The following is a 6,199-nucleotide window of genomic DNA, read 5'->3' as shown; positions in this document are numbered from 1 at the left end:
GTATTTGTTGGTCAGTCACTCATCCATATCAAATTCTCTGTGACCCCATGGACTGCAGCATATCAGGCTTTGCTGTCCTTCACTAAAAAGCAGAGACAGAGTGGCTGTACTAGTTTGCATTCCCACCAACAGTGTAAGAGGGTTCCCTTTTCTCCACACCCTCTCCAGCATTTATTGCTTGTAGACTTTTGGATCGCAGCCATTCTGACTGGCATGAAATGGTACCTCATAGTGGTTTTGATTTGCATTTCTCTGATAATGAGTGATGTTGAGCATCTTTTCATGTGTTTGTTAGCCATCTGTATGTCTTCTTTGGAGAAATGTCTATTTAGTTCTTTGGCCCATTTTTTGATTGGGTCATTTATTTTTCTGGAGTTGAGCTATAGGAGTTGCTTGTATGTATGTGTATATATATATATATATATATATATATATATATATATATATATTTTTAAGGTTTCTAATCAACTGACTTTATTTTATTTTATTTTATTTTTAAACTTTACATAATTGTATTAGTTTTGCCAAATATCAAAATGAATCCACCACAGGTATACATGTGTTCCCCATCCTGAACCCTCCTCCCTCCTCCCTCCCCATACCCTCCCTCTGGGTCGTCCCAGTGCACCAGCCCCAAGCATCAAGTATCGTGCATCAAACCTGGACTGGCAACTCATTTCATACATGATATTTTACATGTTTCAATGTCATTCTCCCAAATCTTCCCACACTCTCCCTCTCCCACGGAGTCCATAAGACTGTTCTATACATCAGTGTCTCTTTTGCTGTCTCGTACACAGGGTTACTGTTACCATCTTTCTAAATTCTATATATATGCGTTAGTATACTGTATTGCTGTTTTTCTTTCTGGCTTACTTCACTCTGTATAATAGGCTCCAGTTTCATCCACCTCATTAGAACTGATTCAAATGTATTCTTTTTAATGGCTGAGTAATACTCCATTGTGTATATGTACCACTGCTTTCTTATCCATTCATCTGCTGATGGACATCTAGGTTGCTTCCATGTCCTGGCTATTATAAACAGTGCTGCAATGAACATTGGGGTACACGTGTCTCTTTCCCTTCTGGTTTCCTCAGTGTGTATGCCCAGCAGTGGGATTGCTGGGTCATAAGGCAGTTCTATTTCCAGTTTTTTAAGGAATCTCCACACTGTTCTCCATAGTGGCTGTACTAGTTTGCATTCCCACCAACAGTGTATGAGGGTTCCCTTTTCTCCACACCCTCTCCAGCATTTATTACTTGTAGACTTTTGGATCACAGCCATTCTGACTGGTGTGCAATGGTACCTCATAGTGGTTTTGATTTGCATTTCTCTGATAATGAGTGATGTTGAGCATCTTTTCATGTGTTTGTTAGCCATCTGTATGTCTTCTTTGGAGAAATGTCTATTTAGTTCTTTGGTCCATTTTTTGATTGGGTCATTTATTTTTCTGGAGTTGAGCTGTAGGAGTTGCTTGTATATTCTCGAGATTAGTTGTTTGTCAGTTGCTTCATTTGCTATTATCTTCTCCCATTCTGAAGGCTGTCTTTTCACCTTGCTAATAGTTTCCTTTGATGTGCAGAAGCTTTCAAGGTTAATTAGGTCCCATTTGTTTGTTTTTGCTTTTGTTACCAATATTCTGGGATGTGGGTCATAGAGGATCCTGCTGTGATGTATGTCAGAGAGTGTTTTGCCTATGTTCTCCTCTAGGAGTTTTATAGTTTCTGGTCTTACGTTTAGATCTTTAATCCATTTTGAGTTTATTTGTGTGTATGGTGTTAGAAAGTGTTCTAGTTTCATTCTTTTACAAGTGGTTGGCCAGATTTCCCAGCACCACTTGTTAAAGAGATTGTCTTTAATCCATTGTATATTCTTGCCTCCTTTGTCAAAGATAAGGTGTCCATAGGTGCATGGATTTATCTCTGGGCTTTCTATTTTGTTCCATTGATGTATATTTCTGTCTTTGTGCCAGTACCATACTGTCTTGATAACTGTGGCTTTGTAGTAGAGCTTGAAGTCAGGCAGGTTGATTCTTTCAGTTCCATTCTTCTTTCTCAAGATTGCTTTGGCTATTCGAGGTTTTTAGTATTTCCACACAAATTGTGAAATTATTTGTTCTAGCTCTGTGAAGAATACTGTTGGTAGCTTGATAGGGATTGCATTGAATCCATAAATTGCTTTGGGTAGTATACTCATTTTCACTATATATTGATTCTTCCAATCCATGAACATGGTATATTTCTCCATCTGTTAGTGTCCTTTTTGCTTTCTTTCACCAGTGTTTTATAGTTTTCTATATATAGGTCTTTAGTTTCTTTAGGTAGATATATTCCTAAGTATTTTATTCTTTCCGTTGCAATGGTGAATGGAATTGTTTCCTTAATTACTCTTTCTGTTTTCTCATTATTAGTGTATAGGAATGCAAGGGATTTCTGTGTGTTGATTTTATATCCTGCAACTTTACTATATTCATTGATTAGTTCTAGTAATTTTCTGGTGGAGTCTTTAGGGTTTTCTATGTAGAGGATCATGTCATCTGCAAATAGTGAGAGCTTTACTTCTTCTTTTCCAATTTGGATTCCTTTTATTTCTTTTTCTGCTCTGATTGCTGTGGCCAAAACTTCCAAAACTATGTTGAATAGTAATGGTGAAAGTGGGCACCCTTGTCTTGTTCCTGACTTTAGAGGAAATGCTTTCAATTTTTCACCATTGAGGATAATGTCTGCTGTGGGTTTGTCATATATAGCTTTTATTATGTTGAGGTATGTTCCTTCTATTCCTGCTTTCTGGAGAGTTTTTATCATAAATGGATGTTGAATTTTGTCAAAGGCTTTCTCTGCATCTATTGAGATAATCATATGGTTTTTATTTTTCAATTTGTTAATGTGGTCTATTACATTGATTGATTTCTGGATATTGAAGAATCCTTGCATCCCTGGGATAAAGCCCACTTGGTCATGGTGTATGATCTTTTTAATGTGTTGTTGGATTCTGATTGCTAGAATTTTGTTAAGGATTTTTGCATCTATGTTCATCAGTGATATTGGCCTGTAGTTTTCTTTTTTTGTGGGATCTTTGTCAGGTTTTGGTATTAGGGTGATGGTGGCCTCATAGAATGAGTTTGGAAGTTTACCCTCCTCTGCAATTTTCTGGAAGAGTTTGATCAGGATAGGTGTTAGCCCTTCTCTAAATTTTTGGTAGAATTCAGCTGTGAAGCCGTCTGGACCTGGGCTTTTGTTTGCTGGAAGATTTTTGAATACAGTTTCAATTTCCGTGCTTGTGATGGGTCTGTTAACATTTTCTATTTCTTCCTGGTCGAGTTTTGGTAAGTTGTATTTTTCTAAGAATTTGTCCACTTCTTCCACGTTGTCCATATTATTGGCATATAATTGTTGATAGTACTCTCTTATGATCCTTTGTATTTCTGTGTTGTCTGTTGTGATTTCTCCATTTTCATTTCTAATTTTATTGATTTGATTTTTCTCCCTTTGTTTCTTGATGAGTCTGGCTAATGGTTTGTCAATTTTATTTATCCTTTCAAAAAACCAGCTTTTGGTTTTGTTGATTTTTGCTATGATCTCTTTTGTTTCTTTTGCATTTATTTCTGCTCTAAGTTTTAAGATTTCTTTCCTTCTAACTAACCCTGGGGTTCTTCATTTCTTCCTTTTCTAGTTGCTTTAAGTGTAGAGTTAGGTTATTTATTTGACTGTTTTCTTGTTTCTTGAGGTGTGCCTGTATTGCTATGAACATTCCCCTTTGGACTGCTTTTACAGTGTCCCACAGGTTTTGGGTTGTTGTGCTTTCATTGTCATTGGTTTCTATGCAAATTTTGATTTCTTTTTTGATTTCTTCTGTGATTTGTTGGTTATTCAGCAGCGTGTTGTTCAGCCTCCATATGTTGGAATTTTTAATAGTTTTTCTCCTGTAATTGAGATCTAGTCTTGCTGCATTGTGGTCAGAAAAGATGCTTGGAATGATTTCAATTTTTTTGAATTTACCAAGGCTAGCTTTATGGCCCAGGATGTGATCTATCCTGGAGAAGGTTCCATGTGCGCTTGAGAAAAAGGTGAAATTCATTGTTTTGGGATGAAATGTCCTATAGATATCAATTAGGTCTAACTGGTCTATTGTATCATTTAAAGTTTGTGTTTCCTTGTTAATTTTCTGTTTAGTTGATCTATCCATAGGTGTGAGTGGGGTATTAAAGTCTCCCACTATTATTGTGTTATTGTTAATTTCTCCTTTCATACTTGTTAGCATTTGTCTTACATACTGTGGTGCTCCTGTGTTGGGTGCATATATATTTATAGTTGTTATATCTTCTTCTTGGATTGATCCTTTGATCATTATGTAGTGACCTTCTTGGTCTCTTTTCACAGCCTTTGTTTTAAAGTCTATTTTATCTGATATGAGTATTGCTACTCCTGCTTTCTTTTGGTCCCTATTTGCATGGAAAATCTTTTTCCAGCCCTTCACTTTCAGTCTGTATGTGTCCCCTGTTTTGAGGTGGGTCTCTTGTAGACAACATATGTAGGGGTCTTGTTTTTGTATCCATTCAGCCAGTCTTTGTCTTTTGGTTGGGGCATTCAACCCATTTACATTTAAGGTAATTACTGATAAGTATGGTCCCGTTGCCATTTACTTTATTGTTTTGGGTTCGAATTTATACACCCTTTTTGTGTTTCCTGTCTAGAGAATATCCTTTAGTATTTGTTGGAGAGCTGGTTTGGTTGTGCAGAATTCTCTCAGCTTTTGCTTGTCTGAAAAGATTTTGATTTGTCCTTCATACTTGAATGAGATCCTTGCTGGGTACAATAATCTGGGCTGTAGGTTATTTTCATTCATCACTTTAAGTACGTCTTGCCATTCCCTCCTGGCTTGAAGAGTTTCTATTGAAAGATCAGCTGTTATCCTTATGGGTATTCCCTTGTGTGTTATTTGTTGTTTTTGCCTTGCTGCTTTTAATATTTGTTCTTTGTGTTTGATCTTTGTTAATTTGATTAATATGTGTCTTGGGGTGTTTTGCCTTGGGTTTATCCTGTTTGGGACTCTCTGGGTTTCTTGGACTTGGGTGATTATTTCCTTCCCCATTTTAGGGAAGTTTTCAACTATTATCTCCTCAAGTATTTTCTCATGGTCTTTCTTTTTGTCTTCTTCTTCTGGGACCCCTATGATTCGAATGTTATAGCGTTTAATATTGTCCTGGAGGTCTCTGAGATTGTCCTCATTTCTTTTAATTCGTTTTTCTTTTATCCTCTCTGATTCATTTATTTCTACCATTCTATCTTCTAATTCACTAATCCTATCTTCTGCCTCTCTTATTCTACTATTTGTTGCCTCCAGAGTGTTTTTAATTTCACTTACTGCATTATTCATTATATATTGACTGTTTTTTATTTCTTCTAAGTCCTTGTTAAACCTTTCTTGCATATTCTCAATCCTTGCCTCCAGGCTATTTATCTGTGATTCCATTTTAATTTCAAGGTTTTGGATCAATTCCACTATCATTATTTGGAATTCTTTATCAGGTAGATTCCCTATCTCTTCCTCTTTTGTTTGGTTTGGTGGGCATTTATCCTGTTCCTTTATCTGCTGGGTATTCCTCTGTCTCTTCATCTTGTTTAAATTGCTGAGTTTGGGGTGTCCTTTCTGTATTCTGGCAGTTTGTGGAGTTCTCTTTATTGTGGCATTTCCTCGCTGTGTGTGGATTTGTACAGGTGGCTTGTCAAGGTTTCCTGGTTAGGGAGGCTTGTGTCGATGTTCTGGTAGATGGAGCTGTATTTCTTCTCTCTGGAGTGTAATTAAATGTCCAGTAATGAGTTATGAGATGTCTATGGTTTTGGGGTGACTTTGGGCAGCCTGTATCTTGAAGCTCAGGGCTGTGTTCCTTTGTTGCTGGAGAATTTGCTTGGTATGTCTTTCCCTGGAACTTGTTGGCCCTTGTGTGGTGCTTGGTTTCAGTGTAGGTATGGAGGCGTTTGATGAGCTCCTGTCAATTAATGTTCCTTGGAGTCAGGAGTTCCCTGGAGTCAGGGTTTGGACTTAAGCCTCCTACTTCCAGTTATCGGTCTTATTTTTACAGTAGTTTCAAAACTTCTCCTTCTATACAGTACCATTGATAAAACAAAAACATCTACGTTAAAAATGGAAAGTTTCTCTACTGTGAGGGTCACTCAGAGAGGTTCACAGCATTACA

This window comes from Bubalus bubalis, chromosome 12, assembly GCF_019923935.1.
Source record: "Bubalus bubalis isolate 160015118507 breed Murrah chromosome 12, NDDB_SH_1, whole genome shotgun sequence".
Classification (NCBI taxonomy): Eukaryota; Metazoa; Chordata; class Mammalia; order Artiodactyla; family Bovidae; genus Bubalus; species Bubalus bubalis.
This window is presented reverse-complemented; position numbering follows the sequence as displayed.